The sequence below is a fragment of the Podarcis filfolensis genome (assembly GCF_964270895.1).
Source record: "Podarcis filfolensis genome assembly, chromosome: 2".
Classification (NCBI taxonomy): Eukaryota; Metazoa; Chordata; class Lepidosauria; order Squamata; family Lacertidae; genus Podarcis; species Podarcis filfolensis.
The window spans coordinates 1626869-1650287 of NC_139605.1; the positions used below are offsets into that span (position 1 = coordinate 1626869).

At 42.7% G+C, this 23419-nt stretch overlaps 2 protein-coding genes across 4 annotated transcripts in view; both read left to right on the forward strand.

Annotated features, from left to right (window-relative positions):
- The first annotated feature begins 466 nt into the window (after nucleotides 1-466).
- Nucleotides 467-23419, forward strand: part of LOC310756932 (uncharacterized protein) — a 41468-nt gene continuing 18515 nt past the window's right edge. The window contains exon 1 of the mRNA XM_083601890.1: nucleotides 467-534. The gene's annotated coding sequence lies outside the window, so the exon portion shown is untranslated. The remainder of the gene's footprint in view (nucleotides 535-23419) is intronic.
- The window catches only part of LOC310757029 (uncharacterized protein), a 38607-nt gene continuing 32044 nt past the window's right edge, over nucleotides 16857-23419 (forward strand). For 2 of the 3 annotated variants that reach the window (XM_083602120.1, XM_083602122.1), the window contains exons 1-2: nucleotides 16857-17151; nucleotides 19071-19140. The gene's annotated coding sequence lies outside the window, so the exon portion shown is untranslated. Of the gene's footprint in view, nucleotides 17152-19070; nucleotides 19141-19892; nucleotides 20326-23419 lie in introns of those variants that run through there. The other variant, XM_083602121.1, reaches the window with a different exon arrangement.

Below are 23419 nucleotides of genomic sequence, written 5' to 3' on the forward strand. Positions count from 1 at the left end.
CCCATTCTGGGGCATTTCCATGGTAGACAATGCCTGTGGCTGGAGGCTCTACACCCAGGGCTGTGCATCTGCAGGCCTGGAATTGCCAGTATTACAGGAAAGGGGTGTGGGCTTGCCAAAATTACAGACTGTATGTGAGTGAGAGTTTGTGTGTGGGGTGATAGTTTACAGCAACCGTGTAATTTACTCCATCCGTAACTTTTCATGAACCGATATTGTGGTAGGAATTCCAAAATAACTACGCAAAATCTACAAAGAGACTCTCAGGATAATGGAGATTGCGAGTATTCCTGCTCCACAGTCCACATCCTCAGCCTGCAGCCCACACATGCTGAGACCATCATACTTTTATTAGCCCTTAACGGGACATCAGCTACTTTGTTAGACTTTCTTCAACACATGAATATTTTTGAATACTTTTCCAGTGACGTAAATAGCACTTCCATTTTACTCATTCCGCACAAGAGAGAATCTGATCTGCAAGTCTGAGCTCAACTCCTTCCTTGAAACAGAAAAATACAGAGACTTTGAGAGGTAAGTCCTTCCTCTTGCCTGGGAGACTGTATCTTGTAGGTCTCGTTTCAGTTTGTGGGAACATGAGAAAAGCCCTGCTGGATTAGGATCAGGGCCCACCTCGTCCAGCATCCTCTTCTCACAAGGACCAGCCAAGGAGAAACCCCCCAGCAGGGCCAACAGCTGTCTCCCCACTTAGGACTCCCAGCCCCTGGGATTCAGATGAATAATTCCACTGTAGGTGGAGGGGGAACATGGCCAGAAGGTGGGAGAACCGAAGGACTCCTACTGAAATGGTGGGTGGTTCAGACCAGGTGGACACAAGGCAGCAGCCTCAGGACTTAAATGGTGCAGGATTAGGGAATGTGTGCAGTTGGTTGGAGTGTATCAGGAAGATGTTACACATCACGGAGGAAGGAGGAAACAATACAGATATTTAGCTTTTTTAGAAGATGGAGAAAGTGTGTCCCTCCAGATGTTGTTCCAGTAGAACTCCCATCATCCCTGGCCATTGGCCATCCTTGCTTGGGCTGATGGTACTTTGAGTCTAACCACATCTGGAGGGCCAGAGGTGCCCCACCTCACCATAGATGGTTCCTCTAGGAGCTCAGACTCACTTGGGAGGTCCAGGTGGGTGTAGATGCCAAGGGTTACTGAGACATGTTTTCAGGGATTATGATTGATACCTAGACTCCAAATCCAAGGTGCCCACACTAAATGAAGGTCTGGATGATACCCTCAAAGATGTCTGGTTTATATTCCAGAAGACGGCCAACCAGTGGATAGATCTGAAGGTTCTGAACTGAGTTCAGAATCAAGATTCTGAATTACAATTCAGGCTGAGAAATGGAGGCAGGGATCCTAAATGTCATCTAAAGGTGGTTTCCCCCCTCACGCTCTCTTCTGGCGGAAGAATCTCTGACTGCACCTCCTCTCTCTAAAGTCAGATTCTTTCCTTCCACCCCCTTTTGTTGGCATCCATCTGCCTCGAGACACAATGTAGAGTCTCCATGAGGTTGAAGTCAAACAGGGGTGTTAGAAGCGCAGATGTGACCCCGGCAGAATACAAGCCTAGGCAGTGTGTGTGGAGGTCCTGGGCTGCCTACACGACAAGGCCATCGTCTCCAGCAGGGTGGCCCCGTTTAAAAATGCAAAAATCCGGACAGAGTTGTTGAGCTTTTTAAAAATACAAATTCTCCCCAAAAGAAGCAGCTTTTGAGCTTTCCTGATGTTTCCCACCATAGAAATCTTCGGAATGTAATGGAGTCGGGCACGCTTCCCTGTGCTGACTTGAGCCTCACGCTCTCTTCCTGGCTCCAAGCAGAGTATCGCACCAGCGGTTTTGCCTTGTGTGGGTCATAAATCCCAGTCTGTACACAGGCCTCTTGCATAATCTAAGAAGGCTTTATTATGTACAGAAAAAACATCATAAATCACCCCGGAGATCGGGCGGACATTCTCTCCGGCTCAACAGCTAAAAGCGAAAGTAACTCACACGCAAAGAAAGATTCCCGTATGTGAACAAAACCAGGCCCCAGGATTTGAGACGTCACACAGAACTGTTTAACCCTGTAAGTTCTGGTTCTCCTCACAAGAAACGGCAGCCTTTCCATACGTCTGGGTGGACCTTTTGCCGATCTTGTGAAAATCCTCCTCGATTCCCGGGGGGGAACAGACCTATGGCAGCCCTACCTTCTCAGCCTTCTTGATATGGTCCAAAGGGAAGCAGAGCAATATTTTTGGCCCCAGGAGTTACCGGAAGGAGGCGTACAAGGACTCCACCCAACATGTTGCAATGTATTTGGACCGATAGAAGCTCCATATAAAGCACTCAGGAGTCCAGCTGTGTTGCAAGGAGAGCTTTATTCCAGCTGCAGTCCTGCAGCATCATAAAGTACCACAAATCAGCCTTCCTACATACAGGGGAGAAGCCAGTGTGGAGAAGTCAAGCATACCTCTGTATACTAGCTGGCTATAGATCAATTATGCAGCGCCCCATCTCTTGGGATGCTGACTCACCACATGAAACTGAGTCAGCATTTCCACTTATCATAGTGTTAACTCCTTGATACCCACAACACTCCAACACAATCGTCTTAAGGACTCCACTCCCGATTCGTGTAGGGTTTACTGCTTAGCCTCTTCTTTTCCTGAAGATACTCACGCAAGGCTGCAGAGGTTTAGGATCAGAGTTTTTCTTCTACTGCTTGGCCTCCCTTCCCAGGTTGATGAGCCGCTCACTTCCCTCTACGCCACTTGCATAAATCACCCTCTTGGCTGTTGGAGTCACTATTGGTCTCGTCTGCTCAATGTGCCAGAGCCTGTCATCGCATGCAGTGAAAGTCCCCGACTCACCAAGGGATTGAGACCCATCAATTATCCTCAACTGGTTTAGTTGGCCTGTCGAAGCTTTTCCTGGGTTGTGTCTGCTGTTGCATGCTGACAGCGTCTAGGACCCACAGGTGAGAGTACAGGTTGGGGATTAATGGTGGATCAATCACCCCAGAAGGAGCCCTATATGTCTCCCACGAGAGGTACTACCCCAGCCCCAACACCCCATGACATAATACTATTAATGTATTTGATAGATCAGGAATAAATTTGTGTCTCCAGCAATAAAACTAACAGCTTCATCCTATGAATGAATCAGTGCTAAATATCCAAGGCTGAAGTTTCCATTAAGTGCAGTTATATATTGATGTTTAATATCAAGCTTCTTCAGTGTGACACAGATTCCGCCTTGAAATAGAGGAGGTACGTCCAGGAGTGATGCAAATGGAGAAAGGACAGTGAGAGAGGCCTGGGCAGAGAATTTACACTAGGATAGTCCTGTGTGAGAAAACGGGCACGAGATCTGGTGGCACATCATAATTATAAATACTAATTGGGATGACTGCCAATTGAACTTGATGTGTGTCATATTCCTTTGTTCTCTCCCTTGAAACACCAACAGGATTTTGTCTCCCTGCACTCTGAAGCAGATGATGGAGAAGACAGGCAAGAGTTCTGGGGGGGCCATCTGTAAATTCAAAAGGAATAACGAAGAAACCATTTGAATGTATAGAGTGTGGAAAGAGCTTCAGTCGAAGTCAAACCCTTAGAATACATCATCAAACTCACACAGGGGAGAAACCATTCAGATGCATGGAGTGTGGAAAGAGCTTCAGTGATAGTGAGAAACTTCGACTACCTCATCAAACTCACACAGGGGAGAAACCATTTAAATGTATAGAGTGTGGAAAGAGCTTCAGTGATAGTGGGAAACTTCGACTACATCAACGGACTCACACAGGTGAGAAACCATTTGAATGTATAGAGTGTGGAAAGAGCTTCAGTCAAAGGGGAAACCTTAGAATACATCAGCGAACTCACACAGGTGAGAAACCATTCAGATGCATGGAGTGTGGAAAGAGCTTCAGTGATAGTGGGAAACTTCGACTACATCATCGAACTCACACAGGGGAGAAACCATTTAAATGTATAGAGTGTGGAAAGAGCTTCTCTAATAGTGGGAAACTTCGACGACATCATCTAACTCACACAGGGGAGAAACCATTTAAATGTATAGAGTGTGGAAAGAGCTTCAGTCAAAGTGGACACTATAGACTACATCAACGAATTCACACAGGGGAAAAACCATTTAAATGTATAGAGTGTGGAAAGAGCTTCAGTCAAAGTGGACACTATAGACTACATCAACGAACTCACACAGTGGAGAAAGCATTTAAATGTATAGAGTGTGGAAAGAGCTTCAGTCAAAGTGAGAAACTTCAACAACATCATCGAACTCATACAGGGGAGAAACCATTTAAATGTATAGAGTGTGGGAAAAGTTTCAATAAAAGTGGACACTATAGAGAACATCAGCGAACTCACACAGGGGAAAAACCATTCAAATGTATAGAGTGTGGAAAGAGCTTCAGTCGAAGTGGACACTATAGACAACATCAACGAACTCACACAGGGGAAAAACCATTTAAATGTATAGAGTGTGGAAAGAGCTTCAGTCAAAGTGAAACCCTTAGAAAACATCAACGAACTCACACAGGGGAGAAACCATTTAATTGTATGCAGTGTGGGAAAACCTTCAGTCAAAGGGAACACTTAAGAGAACATCAACGAACTCACACAGGGGAACAACCATTTGAATGTATAGAGTGTGGAAAGAGCTTCAGTCAAAGTGGACACTGTAAACGACAGCAACGAACACACATGGGAAAAACCATTTGAATGTATAGAGTGTGGAAGGAGCTTCAGTTGAAGTGAAAACTCTTTGCTATTTGCTGTTTAGTAGCGCTGCAGAGAGCTTGCTGGGGAGACCATGCATTAAAAAGGGACTCAAAAATAACTTAAACAAGGTTTTAATAAGAAAAACAAAAACTCCTTATACACTAAATACATCAACAACAAACCAGACCCAACCACCAACCCATCCCCCAGGGTAATGAGGGAGCTAGTTGCTGCTCATTATATACTATGCCCAAATGCTGACACAGCTTGATTAACACACCTCAGCAGCACCTGCTATGTTTCACAGCTGCAAGCCTGGGTCTTGTTATTTGCCCTGGCTCTGGCCCTTCAAGACATGCACAACTTGTGAAACAATAATGAACCTTCACATTTTAAAGTGACCATTCAACATTTCTCCTGCGGTTCATTATTGTGGAACAAAAACATAAAGCATATTTTGTACATGTCTTTCATGTGTAACCTTTGGAAGAGCTTTAGTAAAAATGTCTGCAATTTGATTGTCACCTGGAACATACTGAAATACAATCATTTCATCAGCAATTAGTTTCTTTACAAACTGTAAACGTAACCTTAAGACTCTAGTGTGCTGCGTATTGGTCTCTGAACACAGGATAGCGAGTCCACTCTGGGAATCAAGGTAAACCTTTTCTGGTAGTGTTACTTGCATCTGTAGGTCGGCAAATACTTGCAGATACCATTCTGTATCACGAGTGGCCTGAACGCATGCACATAATTCATTCTCTGTTGTGGAGAGACAAATAATGGTTTGTGTCTGGGACCTCCATTCAAATGGACAACCATTATAACAAAACACCATACCAGACACACCCCTGCAATTATTTTGTGCCACTGCATGAGATGCATCGCAGAAAATTTCAAAACCTTTGTCAATACTTGTAAACTGCAACCTATAATGTTTGGTATGTTTAAGGTACATTACCACTCTCTTAAGAGCAGAGAAACATTCCGTTGTGGGCTTTTCCACAAATTTTGCCAGAAAGTGAAAATCATAAGTTATATCTGGTCTTGAGATTCTTTGAATGAAATTTAGCTTGCCTATAGCTGAACAATACAAAGTTTTGTTAGGAAATGACTTATCTTCACCTGTAAAGGTGAAACCACACACCATAGGTGTTTCCTTCCCATTTGCATTTTCTACACATAGCATTTCAACAAGATCATCAATTTTTGCAGTTTGATGAACCAAGAAAGATCCATTTTTGCCCTTCTCAATTTGCATGGATAAGTAATTTTTAGCTATGCCTAATTCCACCACTTGAGCCAGACATCCTGGAGACCCTGAGCCAGACATCCTGGAGAGTGAAGTCAAATGGGCCTTAGAAAGCACTGCAAATAACAAGGCCAATGGAAGTGATGCTATTCCAGCTGAACTATTTAAAATTTTAAAAGATGATGCTGTTAAGGTGCTACACAAAATATGCCAGCAAGTTTGGAAAACTCAGCAGTGGCCTGAGGATTGGAGAACACTCTACATCCCAATCCCAAAGAATGCTCCAACTACCGCACAATTGCACTCATTTCACACGCTAGCAAGGTTATGCTTAAAATTCTACAATGCAGGCTTAAGCAGTATGTGGACCGAGAACTCCCAGAAGTGCAAGCTGGATTTAGAAGAGGCAGAGGAACCAGAAACCAAATTGCAAACATGCGCTGGATTATGGAGAAAGCTAGAGAGTTCCAGAAAGACATCTAATTCTGCTTCATTGAATATGCAAAAGCTTTTGTTTTTTTTATTTCTTTTTATTGAATTTCACTTAAATAACCAAAAGAAAAAACAAAACAACAGTTACAGAAAAAAGAAAGGGAAAAAAAGAAAAAAATATCCATACATAACACAAAAATAGCATCAATTTCCGTTACAGTTCCTTGTTTTACTCCTTGAATCTTTATATCTTTAGATATTTAGATCTTTCCTCTACACACGTATTGACCTCCTTCCCTCCCGATTTTGGGCTTCTTGATAAAAATTCTTTCTTTTTTCTGCAGCTAAGAGTTGTTAATGGTTTGCGCATCATAAGATTTATATCAGACCTGCTGTAGTTTTTAAGTTTCTATAGTTTCCTTCAATATATACCATAAATTTATTCCAATCGCTAATAAACTTTGTATTTTTTTGGTTTCTAATTTTTTGCGTCATTTTTGCTAATTCAACATATTCAAATAATTTTGTTTGCCAATCTCTGACCGTTGGGGTATTTGAACTTTTCCAATTTTGTGCAATTAATATTCTAGCCGCTACTGTCGAATATTGGAATAGTGTTTTATCTTCTTTTTTAATTTCATCCCCAATTATTCCTAATAGGAAGGCCTCTGGTCTTTTAGGGAAAGTGTATTTAAATATTTTTTTTAACTCGTTATAAATAACAAATTTATTTATTGCAAATAACAAGGCCAGTGGAAGTGATGGTATTCCAGCTGAACTATTTAAAATTTTAAAAGATGATGCTGTTAAGGTGCTACACTCAATATGCCAGCAAATTTGGAAAACTCAGCAGTGGTCAGAAGATTGGAGAAGATCAGTCTACATCCCAATCCCAAAGAAGGGCAGTGCCAAAGAATGCTCCAACTACCGCACAATTGCACTCATTTCACATGCTAGCAAGGTTATGCTTAAAATTCTACAAGGAAGGCTCAAACAGTATGTGGATCGAGAACTCCCAGAAGTGCAAGCTGGATTTAGAAGAGGCAGAGGAACCAGAGACCAAATTGCAAACATGCGCTGGATTATGGAGAAAGCTAGAGAGTTCCAGAAAGACATCTACTTCTGCTTCATTGACTATGCAAAAGCCTTTGACTGTGTCGACCACAGCAAACTATGGCAAGTTCTTAAAGAAATGGGAGTGCCTGATCACCTCATCTGTCTCCTGAGAAATCTCTATGTGGGACAAGAAGCTACAGTTAGAACTGGATATGGAACAACTGATTGGTTCAAAATTGGGAAAGGCGTACGACAAGGCTGTATTTTGTCTCCCTGCTTATTTAATTTATATGCAGAATACATCATGCGAAAGGCTGGGCTGGATGAATCCCAAGCTGGAATTAAGATTGCTGGAAGAAATATCAACAACCTCAGATATGCAGATGACACAACCTTGATGGCAGAAAGTGAGGAGGAATTAAAGAACCTTTTAATGAGGGTGAAAGAGGAGAGCGCAAAATATGGTCTGAGGCTCAACATCAAAAAAACGAAGATCATGGCCACTGGTCCCATCACCTCCTGGCAAATAGAAGGGGAAGAAATGGAGGCAGTGAGAGATTTTAATTTCTTGGGCTCCATGATCACTGCAGATGGTGACAGCAGCCACGAAATTAAAAGACGCCTGCTTCTTGGGAGAAGGGCAATGACAGGCCTAGACAGCATCTTGAGAAGTAGAGACATCGCCTTGCCAACAAAGGTCCGTATAGTTAAAGCCATGGTTTTCCCAGTAGTGATTTATGGAAGTGAGAGCTGGACCATAAAGAAGGCTGATCGCCGAAGAATTGATGCTTTTGAATTATGGTGCTGGAGAAGACTCTTGAGAGTCCCATGGACTGCAAGAAGATCAAACGCATCCATTCTTAATGAAATCAGCCCTGAGTGCTCACTGGAAGGACAGATCGTGAAGCTGAGGCTCCAGTACTTTGGCCACCTCATGAGAAGAGAAGACTCCCTGGAGAAGACACTGATGCTGGGAAAGATGGAGGGCACAAGGAGAAGGGGGCGACAGAGGATGAGATGGTTGGATAGTGTTCTCGAAGCCACAAACATGAGTCTGACCAAACTGCGGGAGGTAGTGGAGGACAGAGGTGCCTGGCGTGCTCTGGTCCATGGGGTCACGAAGAGTCGGACACGACTAAACGACTAAACAACAACAAAATTTAAATATTTTTTTTAACTCATTATAAATCAGGTCCCAAAATTTCTTCATTTCCTCGCAAGTCCACCACATATGGTAGAAATTGCCTTCTTTAATTTTACACTTCCAGCAGGCCTTATTTCCTGTTTTGTACATTTTTCCTAATTTTGCTGGTGTGATGTACCACCTATACATCTTTTTTTCTAAATTTTCTCTAAGCGTGACGCATGCCGTGAATTTCATTCCATAACTCCATAATTTTGACCACTTTTCATATTCTATATTGTATCCCAAATCCATTGCCCATTTTGTCATAACCTCCTTTATTTCTTCATCTTTAGTGTCCCATTCCAATAATATATCATACATTTTGGATAATAACTTGGTTTTGCCTTCAATTATTTCTATCTGAAATTTAGATTTTTTCTCACTTATCCCTACTTTTTTGTCTTCCATCCATATTGCGTTTATTTGATGATACTGCAGCCAGCCTGTTAATTTGTCTTTCAGCTCTTCATATGTTCTCAATTTCCAGCCACTTTCTGATCTTATCAGTAGGTCTTCGTAGGTCAATCTTTCTCCTTCCATATTTGCTTTTTTGGTTGTTAAAATGTCAATTGGTGATAACCACCAGGGCGTCTTCCATTCTAAAAGTTTTTTATTTTTCTCCCAAACTTCATATAGTGGTCCTCTAATAATATGACTTGAAAACCCTTTATGTACCTTTTCTTTATTTAGCCACAAGTAGGCGTGCCAACCGAACCTATTGTTGAAATCTTCTAGGTCTAACAGGTCGGTGTTTTCCAAATTAATCCAATCTTGATCCAACAAAGGCAGGAGGCCTCGAAGTATAATTTCAAATTTGGCACCGAGAATCCCCCTCTTTCTTTTCGATCTGTGAGTAATTTGAATCTAATTCTCGGTCTTTTCCCTTGCCATATAAATTTCGAAAGAGTTTTCTGCCAATCCTTAAACATTGTGGAACCTCTAATCACAGGGATGTTTTGGAACAAGAATAACATTCTTGGGAGTATGTTCATTTTTATTGCCGCCATCCTTCCCGACCACGAAAGTTTCACTCTGTTCCACGTATCTAGATCTTTTTTAATTTCCTTCCGTGTTGTCAAGTAATTATCCTGAATTAAGTTTATATTTTTTGTAGTTAGCCAAATTCCTAGCTATTTTATTTTTTTTAGCCACCTTGATTCCATTCTGTATCTCTAATTTTTCTCTTTCATCTTTTCCCAGATTTTTAGTCAGCATTTTTGTCTTTGATTTATTCAATTTAAAACCGGATAGTTTGCCATATTCTTCTAATATTTCTAGGGCCTTACTGACGCTTTTTTGCGGCTCTTCTAGGGATAACATCAAATCGTCTGCATACGCTTTTAGTTCGTGTTCTTTCGTTCCTACTTTGATCCCTCAAATCTCTGGTGTTGCTCTTATTTTGTTCGTAATTACCTCTAATACCATAATGAATAAAAGTGGGGATAGAGGGCAACCTTGTCTTGTTCCTTTTTCAATTTTAAATGAATTTGTTAAATTGTTGTTTATAATCAATTTGGCCATTTGGAAGTCAAATGGGCCTTAGAAAGCACTGCAAATAACAAGGCCAGTGGAAGTGATGGTATTCCAGCTGAACTATTTAAAATTTTAAAAGATGATGCTGTTAAGGTGCTACACTCAATATGCCAGCAAATTTGGAAAACTCAGCAGTGGCCAGAAGATTGGAGAAGATCAGTCTACATCCCAATCCCAAAGAAGGGCAGTGCCAAAGAATGCTCCAACTACCGCACAATTGCACTCATTTCACACGCTAGCAAGGTTATGCTTAAAATTCTACAAGGAAGGCTCAAACAGTATGTGGATCGAGAACTCCTAGAAGTGCAAGCTGGATTTAGAAGAGGCAGAGGAACCAGAGACCAAATTGCAAACATGCGCTGGATTATGGAGAAAGCTAGAGAGTTCCAGAAAGACATCTACTTCTGCTTCATTGACTATGCAAAAGCCTTTGACTGTGTCGACCACAGCAAACTATGGCAAGTTCTTAAAGAAATGGGAGTGCCTGATCACCTCATCTGTCTCCTGAGAAATCTCTATGTGGGACAAGAAGCTACAGTTAGAACTGGATATGGAACAACTGATTGGTTCAAAATTGGGAAAGGCGTACGACAAGGCTGTATTTTGTCTCCCTGCTTATTTAATTTATACGCAGAATACATCATGCGAAAGGCTGGGCTGGATGAATCCCAAGCTGGAATTAAGATTGCTGGAAGAAATATCAACAACCTCAGATATGCAGATGACACAACCTTGATGGCAGAAAGTGAGGAGGAATTAAAGAACCTTTTAATGAGGGTGAAAGAGGAGAGCGCAAAATATGGTCTGAGGCTCAACATCAAAAAAACGAAGATCATGGCCACTGGTCCCATCACCTCCTGGCAAATAGAAGGGGAAGAAATGGAGGCAGTGAGAGATTTTACTTTCTTGGGCTCCATGATCACTGCAGATGGTGACAGCAGCCACGAAATTAAAAGACGCCTGCTTCTTGGGAGAAGGGCAATGACAGGCCTAGACATCATCTTGAGAAGTAGAGACACAAAGGTCCGTATAGTTAAAGCCATGGTTTTCCCAGTAGTGATTTATGGAAGTGAGAGCTGGACCATAAAGAAGGCTGATCGCCGAAGAATTGATGCTTTTGAATTATGGTGCTGGAGAAGACTCTTGAGAGTCCCATGGACTGCAAGAAGATCAAACGCATCCATTCTTAATGAAATCAGCCCTGAGTGCTCACTGGAAGGACAGATCGTGAAGCTGAGGCTCCAGTACTTTGGCCACCTCATGAGAAGAGAAGACTCCCTGGAGAAGACACTGATGCTGGGAAAGATGGAGGGCACAAGGAGAAGGGGGCGACAGAGGATGAGATGGTTGGATAGTGTTCTCGAAGCCACAAACATGAGTCTGACCAAACTGCGGGAGGTAGTGGAGGACAGAGGTGCCTGGCGTGCTCTGGTCCATGGGGTCACGAAGAGTCGGACACGACTAAACGACTAAACAACAACAAAAAATCAATTTGGCAGATTGATTCGTATAGATTGCTTTTATTCCTTCCATAAATTCACCCTCAACCCCTCTTTCTCCATGCTTTTTAGTAGGAACGGCCATGAGACATTGTCAAATGCCTTCTCCGCATCGATAAAAATCAGCGCCGCAGGTACTTCATTCTTACACTCCAAATATTCAATGATATTTATGGTATGCCTTACATTGTCTTTGAGTAACCTATTTGGAAGGAATCCTGCTTGATCCTTATGAATTAGATTTGCTAGACATCTTTTGAGTCTACTTGCCATTACCTCTGCGAAGATTTTGTAATCGTTATTTAATAATGATATGGGCCTATAGTTTTTAATATTAAGTTTGTCCGTATTGGGTTTAGGGATCATCGTGATGTAGGCCTCTTTCCATGTTTCTGGTATCCTTCCTCCTCTCAATATATTATTCATAATGTCACATAGCACTGGTGTTAATTGATTTTCTAATACTTTATAATATTTAGCTGACAATCCATCCGGTCCCGGGGCTTTTCCTAATTTCATCTTTCTTATCGCATCCTGGACCTCTTCTACTTTTATGGGTTTATTTAATTGGGTTCTTTCTTCCTCTGTTATAGTCTTCTCGCTGCAGTCTTCTAAGTATTTTTCTATTCGGATTATTTCTTCCTCTACCTTTTTATACAATTTCTCATAAAATTTGAGGAAATTTTCCTGTATTTCTTTTGGGTCTTCTATCAATTGCTCCTCCATTTTTATCTTATTTATCACATTTTGTTTTTGCCTTCTTCGCAATTGCCAAGCTAATAATTTACCTGTTTTGTTAGCTGATTCGAAGTATTTTCATTTCGTTAACTTAATTTTCCATTCAATTTCTTGACTTGTTAGCATTGAATACTGTGTTTGTAATATTTTTGTTATTTGTATATTTTGTTCGTCTTTCGGATTTGCTATTAATTTTTTCTCGCATTCTCTTAACTGACTAAGAATTTCCTCTTTCTTTTGTTCTCTTACTTTCCTCTTATAGCTATTTTGCTGAATAAAAAAACCTCTTAGGACCGCTTTACTAGCATCCCAGACTACATCTATACTTGTTTCTTTATTAAGATTCAAATTGAAATAATCTTTTAAAGTGGCTTTGGCCTTTTCAATGACTTCTTCATTCTCCAATAAATATTCATTCATTCTCCATCTGAACCCGCTCTGTGATACACCTTTTATTTCCAACATTATCGAATTGTGATCAGAGAGGGTTCTCGGTTGAATTTCACATTTTAGAGTTCTTAATGTAAGTTCTCTTGAGACCCAGATTTGATCAATTCTGCCCCAGCTCTTATGTGGTTCTGAAAAAAAGGTGAATTGCTTCTCTATTGGGTGTTTGTGTCTCCAGATGTCTACTAAATTCAAATTTTCCTCCAAGTTATTAAAGGATCTTGGCAGTTTCCCTTGGTTACGTTTTTCCCTTTCTGTTTGTCAATTTCTGGTGCCGGCACTCCATTAAAATCTCCCAATAATATCATCTTGTTACACTCTAACTCTAGTAATATTTGTTTCAGTTTCTTAAAAAATTCCAGTTTATTCAGGTTCGGGGCATATATGTTTATCACGTTAAGTTTTTCACCCTGGAAATTAATTTGTACCCCCAAAATCCTACCTTCATCATCTTTACAAATCAATTTGGGTTCCCATTTTTCTTTGACGTATATCGCTACCCCTCTCCCCCCCCCCCCGCAATAGAATTTATAAACTCAACCCCAAGTTTTTTGTTTATCAAAATATGTTTGTGCTTTTTGGTCACGTGTGTCTCCTGTATACAGATTAAATCCAGATTCTTTCTTTTCAGGGCATTCACAATTTTATTCCTTTTGGTTTTTTCATTCACACCGTTCACATTCCATGACAAAATTTTCAGATGCATTGTTATGTTTACTTTCCAATCTGCAAGCAACTAATAATTTAAATTTGAGTGGTTTTGTTTTCTGTATCCTCCTCCTCCTCCTCTTCTTCTTCTTCCACTACTCCCTCTTCCTCTTCTTCTTCATCCACTTCTTCCTTCCTTCCTTTATCTTCCTGTTCTTTTCCTTTCTCTCTCCTTCTTCTTCTTCTCTCCTCTAGGTCTCCATTTCTTCCTCCATATCTCTCCTCTACTTTTCCAAGATCTTTCTCATATCTGTGCAGAAATTTGCTCACTTCTTGAATCTCAGTGATCTTAAATCTTTTATCTTTATAGAAAAAGGAGATCCCTTGTGGGAACTCCCATCTATGTTGTATGCCATTCTTTTTTAGAACACTTACTAGCTGTTTATATCCTTCTCTTTTGCGTAGGAGTCTGGTTGGTATTTCTTTAAAGATGATAATTGGTCTTCCTTCAATTATTAATTTCTTTGGGTAACTTACTCTCAATATTGTATTTGTCATCTCTATCGAGTTGAATATGACTAAACAATCTCCTGGAACCTTTTTTGATTTTACTTGTTTGGACCTTATTTTTATTCTAAAAGCGTTTTCTATCGTATATGCAATCTCTTGCTTTTCTCCCAAGAAGCAGGCGTCTTTTAATTTCGTGGCTGCTGTCACCATCTGCAGTGATCATGGAGCCCAAGAAAGTAAAATCTCTCACTGCCTCCATGTCTTCCCCTTCTAGTTGCCAGGAGGTGATGGGACCAGTGGCCATGATCTTCGCTTTTTGATGTTGAGCTTCAGACCATATTTTGCGCTCTCCTCTTTCACCCTCATTAAAAGGTTCTTTAATTCCTCCTCACTTTCTGCCATCAAGGTTGTGTCATCTGCATATCTGAGGTTGTTGATATTTTTTCCGCCAATCTTAATTCCAGCCAAATTACATTAAGATAAGAAAATGGCTGCAGGAGAGGAGCATGGCAGCAAGAGAGAGAAAATGGCTGCGTGATTTGGCTCTTTTATGGAGTCAGCCAGAGCCACGCCCATCTCCCGGGGGAGGATGCTCCAGACCAGTGGAACAGGAATTTACACTGACTGGGGTAACCTCCCCCTGCCTGTGCCCACTCTCGGGAAACAAGGAATGTTGCATTGGACTGTTCCAATGGATTACATCCCACATGAACTACCAGCTACCTCTGGGCATTGAGGATGGAAATCCTCTCCCCACCTTTGCAACTGGACTTAAGGCACAGACAGGAAGCATCCTTTGCACCTAATAGGGTCAAGGGAGGGTCCACATATAAGGGGAAAGTTAACTCTTACCATGCCATCCATGGCACAAACACACCTGGTGTTATGTACTGAAGTTCTCACTGTAGATAGTTTTCACTCAGGTCCACATATGCAACTAAGGGATTGAAAGTGATGTTCAGTGATTGGATAGTTAGAGAAAATGGTTACAGTTGCGTTGTACTGGAGCTCTATATAAGCAGGCTGGCTGAGCCCTTCAGTTCAGTTCTGTTCTGGCCTGTGAATAAACAAGAGCTGTTTGAAGAATCGCTGTGTCGTCTGATATGTTCACCCACAACTTAACACCCACAGTGCTTTCTTCATACTGCAATTGAATAATGAAAAGACTTTTTCTAATTCTACTTCTGAGACGGGGAAGGAGGGGCTGCAGGTACCAGAGAAGTTTCCTCGTGAGCCTATTTTCGCTCAGAGGCACCATGTGGCAGCCCCAGGGCTTCTGCTTCCTTTGGGTTTAGGGGAAGATCCCGCTCAAATCTTCCATTCTTGGACAAGGTGAGTGAGTGGGTGGTTGTGGAAGAACTCCAGGCACACCTGGATTGAGGTTGAATCCTGACAAGACAGATGCACTGTTTTGGGGGGACAGGGCAGGCAAGATTGGAGAATTCCTGGTCCTGAAAGGGGTAACTGTGCCCCTGAAGGATCAGGTGTGCAGCCTGGGAGTCATTTTGGACTCACAGCTGTGCATGGAGGCACAGGTCAATTCTGTGTCCAGGGCAGTGTCTACCAGCTGCCTCTGGTATGCAGGCTAAGACCCTACCTGCCTGCAGACTGTCTCACCAGAGTGGTGCATGCTCTAGTTATCTCCCGCTTGGACTACTGCAATGCGCTCTACGTGGGGCTACCTTTGAAGGTGACCTGGAAACGACAACTAATCCAGAATGCGGCAGCTAGACAGTTGACTGGAAGCGGCCAAGACCACATAACAACACCAGTCTTGAAAGACCTGCATTGGCTCCCAGTATGTTTTCGAGCGCAATTCAAAGTGTTGGTGCTGACCTTTAAGCTCTAAATGGCCTGGGCGCAGTAGACCTGAAGGAGCATCTCCACCCCCATCGTTTTGCCAGGACAATGAGGTCCAGCTCCGAGGGCCTTGTGGCGGTTCCCTCACTGCGAGAAGCGAAGTTAAAGGGAGCCAGGCAGAGGGCCGTCTCAGTAGTGGCGCCCGCCCTGTGGAAAGCCCTCCCATCATATATCAAAGAAATAAACAACTATCTGACGTTTAGAAGACATCTGAAGGCAGCTCTGTTTAAGGAAGGTTTTAATGATTGATGTTTTCATGTATTTTTAATATTCTGTTGGAAGCCATCCAGAATGGCTGGGGTTAATAATAATAATAATAATAATAATAATAATGAACTAATTCTTCAGTCATGCTTCTGGGGAGTCTTCCTGCAAGCAGGGTTTCACAAACCTGGGTTTCCATCTCTTTTTGGAAGACAACTGCTAAAGACATAGGAAAAACAATCATTGGAAAACACACACACACACACACACACACACACATATATAATAATATATATTTATGAAGAAAACCCAGTTTGGGGAAGTTTTTTATGTTGATGTTTCATCGTGTAAATAAATAATAATAGTCACACATAGGTATATACATATATTATTTAAACTATACAAATAATTGTAATAAATCAGTATGGCCCCTGCGTCTTATTACCGCCTCCTTATTACCTAGCCCAGTCTTAAGCAGACATGGATTATGCCTTTCTTCTTCTTCTGGCCTTTTTGAGGAGCCAGGAAGAGTCTACGTAAGACCCTCAACTTAACTCTATTAAAATGATACAATAACGAAAGTAAATAAGGAAAAAATAAGTGTGCAGCTGCCACCCTGCTGTGGAGGGAAACATAAACCCATCAGCTCATACACAAACAGCAAGCCACCCGCTCCCGCCCCCATTTCCACTCTCCGCTGTGGGGAGAGAGGCGACTTGGGGGGGGGGAGGGGGCCATTTCCCGACGGAGCCCCAAGAGCAGGAGGCCAAAGGCAGCGCCATCTCTTCCTGTTTCCATCCCAACACAGGCAGGGGCTGCTCTGCGAACGTAGCTCTAGAGGCGCGCGCCTTCGACAAGGAACCCGAAGTGTCTATAGGTCGGAAGTTTCCAGGGGGGCCCAAAGTGAAAAGTGGGAGGTTTTCCGAAGGGGAGGAGGGGTGTGGGATGAATAGTTCCCCTCACCCCCCTACTCCGCTTTATTTTGCGGGGAAGGAAACCGGAACAGCGAGGAAGGGAGGCGGAGGTCCAGAGAGGACAAAGAGGTAAAGAGGCTGCGTGGGAAAGGGGGCGGTTTAGGGGGAAGGTAGAGAGGAAAAGACAGAGACCCCTCCCGGAAACAGTGCCATAGCTATGGGGGTGGCCAGCCGGGGGTGGTTGGTTTTTGCACCAGGTGACGCCTCCAGCAGGGCGCCATTGAGGATGTCTTTGTGGGGACGCAAATGTCCCCAATCGGGTCTTTGACTCGGGGGAAATCCAGCCTAGTTTCACCCCTGCCCGCAAAAAGCCCCTCCCCTGGGCCTCATAAGCAGGGGCTCCGATCCCCGCAATCCTGCTGCGAAGGGGGGGCCCAACACCTGCAGGGATTGCGTGGCAGGATCTCCTTTGGAGCCCCCCCACCACCCATGTTTCTTTTTCCTGGGGGACCAGGAGGTGCTCAAGGGCCCCGATCCATGCAATCCAGCTGCCATCTCCTTTGCAGCGCCCTCCCCTCCACACGCGTCTCTTTTCCCCGGGGGCTCAAGCAATGCTGAACTGCCCTGCACCCTCCGGGCACTCTTGCCTGAACTGAAACGTGATGCCCACCAAGGGGGTCCCCACGAGGACCTCCTATCCCCAAGCAGGGATGGATTTGAACCCAGGACCCAAACATGACGCCCTCTGCCGTTCCCCCCTGGCAGGAATCCCTCGAAGTACTCCTGCGCCTTGAGGGAGAGACGGAGTCCACGAAAGGGTTAAAGGAAGTGAAATAGGCCTCGATAAAGACCCCCCCTCCCTCTCCCGCCTCGGGATGGAGAGGTTGGTGCGCCCGGGAGAGATTCAGCGCAGAGGGCGAGGGGTGAGCGATGCCAAGGGGGTTTCTGGGCGCAGGGGAGACTGTGGGACGGAGGGAGGTGGGCAGAGGAAGATGGGGGGCTGAGGGAGGAATGGCAGCATCCCTGGGGGGTAGAAGCCCAGCAGAGCAGAGAGGGAGAGAGAGAGACTCTTCCTTTTGGAGAGATGTCTCCATCCTTGGGCGCTGGAGGAGGAATCTCCGGTGGTGGGTCTGCCTTCGCTTCTCCCTCCTGCCCAGGAATCTGCCACTCTTTCCCTACTGATCCTCTCAAGCTACTGCATTGTTGGCTTTGGGCTGCATTATACCAAGTCAAACCGTTGGTCCACCTTGGAGAACAGAAGAGAGAAAAGGGTGGAAGGTCCTGAGGGGGAGGAGGGAGGAGAAGGCCTTCTCCAAAGCGGCTCTTTGCTTCTGGAAGCCCCTCCCAGGAAGTAGCCAGATACCTCTTCCTCTCTCTCAGGCTCCCATTCTTAAGTGTTTCCACTGCATGGTTAATCGATGGTGGTGGTGCTGAGGGAGCCAGGAATATGGGGGAAGGATGCTACAAAAAAGTTTTCAGGGTTTATCGGTAAGTATACCCTGAAAGCATTTCTATTACTTTTATTTTTTGTAGGCAATGTCAGAGTGGGTTACAAACGGAGATACAATCTATCAGCATCCAAAGATCCATAATCCGTCCCAGTCTGGGGCATTTCCATGGTAGACAATACCTGTGGCTGGAGGCTCTACACCCAGGGCTGTGCATCTGCAGGCCTGGAATTGCCAGTATTACAGGAAAGGGTTGGGAACTTGCCAAAATTACAGACTGTATGTGAGTGAGAGTTTGTGTGTGAGGTGATAGTTTACAGCAACCGTGTAAGTTTCTCCATCCGTAACTTTTCATGAACCGATATTGCGGTAGGAATTCCAAAATCTACAAAGAGACTCTCATGATAATGGAGATTGCGAATCTTCCTGGTCCACAGTCCACATCCTCAGCCTGCAGCCCACAAATGCTGAGACCATAAACCTTTTATTAGCCCTTAATGGGACATCAGCTACTTTGTTAGACTTTCTTCAACACATGAATATTTTTGAATACTTTTCCAGTGACGTAAATAGCACTTCCGTTTTACTTATTCCGCACAGGAGAGAATCTGATCTGCAAGTCTGAGCTCAACTCCTTCCTTGAAACAGAAAAATACAGAGACTTTCAGAGGTAAGTCCTTCCTCTTGCCTGGGAGACTGTATCTTTGTAGGTCTCGTTTCTGTTTGTGGGAACATGAGAAAAGCCCTGCTGGATTAGGATCAGGGCCCACCTCGTCCAGCATCCTCTTCTCACAAGGACCAGCCAAGGAGAAACCCCCCAGCAGGGCCAACAGCTGTCTCCCCACTCAGGACTCCCAGCCCCTGGGATTCAGATGAATAATTCCTCCGTAGGGGGGGAGGGGGACTAATAGCTGGGAACTGAAGGACTGCTACTGAAATGGTGGGTGGTTCTGAGAAGGTGGACACAAGGCAGCAGCCTCAGGAAGTAAATGGTGCAGGATTAGGGAATGTGTGTAGTTGCTTGGAATGTATCAGAAGATGTTACACATCACGGAGGAAGGAGGAAACAATACAGATATTTAGCTTTTTCAGAGGAGGAGGAAGATGGAGAAAGTGTGTCCCTCCATGTGTTGTTCCAGTAGAACTTCCATCATCCCTGGACATTGGCCATCCTTGCTTGGGCTGATGGTGCTTTGAGTCCAACCACATCTGGAGGGCCAGAGGTGCCCCACATCACCATAGAACCCTGTAAGTTCTGGTTCTCCTCACAAGAAACGGCAGCCTTGCCATACGTCTGGGTGGACCTTTTGCCGATCTTGTGAAAATCCTCCTCGATTCCCGGGGGGGAACAGACCTATGGCAGCCCTACCTTCTCAGCCTTCTTGATATGGTCCAAAGGGAAGCAGAGCAATATTTTTGGCCCCAGGAGTTACCGGAAGGAGGCGTACAAGGACTCCACCCAACATGTTGCAATGTATTAGGACCGATAGAAGCTCCATATAAAGCACTCAGGAGTCCAGCTGTGTTGCAAGGAGGGCTTTATTCCAGCTGCAGTCCTGCAGCATCATAAAGTACCATAAATCAGCCTTCCTACATACAGGGGAGAATCCAGTGTGGAGAAGTCAAGCATACCTCTGTATACTAGCTGGCTATAGATCAATTATGCAGCGCCCCATCTCTTGGGATGCTGACTCACCACATGAAACTGAGTCAGCATTTCCACTTAGCATAGTGTTAACTCCTTGATACCCACAACACTCCAACACAATCGTCTTAAGGACTCCACTCCCGATTCGTGTAGCGTTTACTTCTTAGCCTCTTCTTTTCCTGAAGATATTCACGCAAGGCAGCAGAGGTTTAGGATCTTTTAATTGATTTTTCACAAACATAAATACAACTTAATCTTTTACAGTCATCTTTTTATGTCGTCTTATTTACACTGCGCAAGTTCACAACCAGACTTCCTTCCTTCCCTCCTTCGGTTTTCTTAGTTTATATCTTCTCTTGCAGATTCTTATTTACCTTCTATACACATCACAGGATTTATGTTAACCTTGCTACAGTATTTAGACTTCTACAGTTAATTCTTATATATGCAAGAAATATACCCCACCCTTCTTCAAACTTTGTCCCTTTTTGGTCTCGAATTTTATAAGTCATTTTAGCTAATTCTGTATACTCAAAAAAATTAGTCTGCCACTCCATTACTGTTGGGGTCTCCTGTAATTTCCACTTTTGAGCCACGAGGATCCTAGCTGCAGCCGTAGCATATTGAAATAGTTTACGATCCTCCTTTTTCACATCCTCCCCTATTATCCCTAATAGGAAAGCCTCTGGTTTTTTAGGGAATATATACTTAAAAAGTTTCTTCAGTTCATTATATATTAGATCCCAAAACTTTTTCATCTTATCACATGCCCACCACATGTGGTAGAGATCCCCATCCTTTAGTTTACATTTCCAATAGGCTTTATTGCTCGATTTGTACATTTTTTCCAATTTAACTGGGGTGATATACCACCGGTACATCATTTTCCTAAATTTTCTCTTAAGCTGGAGCACGCTGTAAACTTCATACCTTCGTTCCATAATCTTACCCATTTATCGTAAAGAACGCCCACTTTATCATGACTTCTTTTGTTAACTCATCCTTAGTGTCCCATTCCAGCAAGTAATGATACATTTTAGACAAGAGTTTTGTTTTGCCCTCCAAAATTTCTATCTGGTATTTGGACTTTTTCTCACAGAATCCCATTTTTTAATCCTCTTTTAACAAACCATTTCACCTGGTGATAGTGTAGCCATCCCGTAAAGCCATCTGTTATATTCTCATATGGTCTTAATTTCCACCCATTCTCTGTTTTCACTAATATATCTTCATAAGTTACTCTCTTTCCCTCCATATTTAATTTTTTTATTGTTAACACATCTATCGGGGATAACCACCAGGGTGTGGTTCTTTCTAGTAGGTTTTTGTTCTTGTCCCATACATCATACAGGGCACCCCTAAAAATATGGTTTGTAAAACCTTTATGTATTTTCACATTATACCATAGATAGGAGTGCCACCCGTATCTATTATTATACTCTTCAAGATCCAACAAATCAGTATTTTTCAAAATTATCCATTCTTTTATCCAGCACAAGCAAGACGCCTCATTATATAATTTCAAATTTGGTAGTGAAAATCCTCCTCTCTCCTTCCTGTCAGTCAATAGTTGAAATTTTATCCTGGGTCTCTTCCCTTGCCATATGAATCTTGATAAGACTTCTTGCCAGTCCCGAAACTGAGACGACCCTTTAATAACAGGAATCGTTTGAAAGAGAAACAGCATCTTCGGTAGAATGTTAATTTTAATCGCTGCCGTTCTTCCGCTCCAGGATAACTTTAATCTATTCCAAATATCCAAGTCTCTTTTAATTCCTTTCCATACTGGGGTATAATTGTCACTAAATAAGTTGATGTTTTTTGTCGTTAGCCAAATCCCTAAATATTTTACTTTTTTCACCACATTAATTCTGCACTTTTGTTCCAGCTGTTCTGTCTCTTTTCTATCCATGTTCTTAACCATCATTTTTGTCTTTGTTTTGCTTAGTTTAAATCCTGATAGCTTACCAAATTCCTCTAATTCCTCCAATGCTTTCCCAACACTTATTCGTGGTTAATAAAGATAATACAAGATCATTGGCATAGGCCTTCAGTTTAAATTCCTTTGTTCCAATTTTTATTCCTCGTATTTCTGGTGATTTTCGTAACTTATCTGCTAATACCTCTAAGACCATTATGAACAGCAACAGAGACAAAGGGCATCCCTGTCTCGTGCCTTTCATAATGTCAAAAGACTCTGTCAGGGTATTATTTACAATTAATTTGGTAGTCTGATTAGAATAGATTGCTTCTATGCCCTTCATAAATGAACCTTCCACCCCCATTGCTTCCATACTTTTCAATAAAAATTGCCACGACACATTGTCCAATGCTTTTTCTGCGTTAATAAATATTAACGCTGCTGGTACTTCATTTCTAATTTCCAAATATTCTATTACATTGTCTTTAAGTTGTCAGTCAGGAAGAAAGCCCGCTTGATCTTTGTGAATCAACTCTTTCAAGCTTCTTTTCAATCTACTTGCCAGTATTTCTGTGAACAGCTTATAATCGTTATTCAAGAATGATATCGGCCTCTAGTTCTTGATGTTTAACCTATCAGTCTCTTGTTTGGGAATTAGGGTTATGTATGCCTCTTTCCATGTGTTCGGAATATTTCCTCCTTGTTAGATATTATTCATAACCTCACAAAGTACTGGAATTAATTGTTCATTCAGAGTTTTATAATATTTAGTAGAAAGTCCATCCGGACCTGGAGCTTTACCTACTTTCATCTTTTCGCAATTTGAATCTCTTCTGTTGTTGTTGATTTATTTCATTGCTCTCTTTCTTCAGCTGTTATTTGTTTCCCTTTACGATCTTTTAAATACTTTCCTATTTTTCTTGCTTCTTCGTTCTCTTTCTTATATAATTCTTTGTAAAATTCCTGGAAGATCTTCTTTATTTCTCTCGGATCTTCTGTTTTTTTCTTAGTTGCCATGCGAGGAGTTTCCCTGCATTATTAGCTGATTCAAAAAATTTCTGTCTCATAAATTTTATTTTCCATTCGACTTCTTGATTTACCAATATTGAAAATTGAGTTTGTAGCTTTGCGTAAATAAAACCCCTGCGTCCAGTCACGCTTCCCTTTGCGCAGCTCTGGTCAGAAGCTGACCTGGCAGGAGAGCAGAGTAGCAGCGGTCCTGTGTCCGTGTGAGATGAGGGATAAATCAAGTCCAGAGACAGTTCGGTTCTTATCTCTAGAAGCGTTTATTTACAAGCCATAAAACAGTCACACTCCATCGGAACTCGGTGACATTCTCAGCCGTGCTCCAAAAGCACACACGCAGCCTCTGTGCCGAGC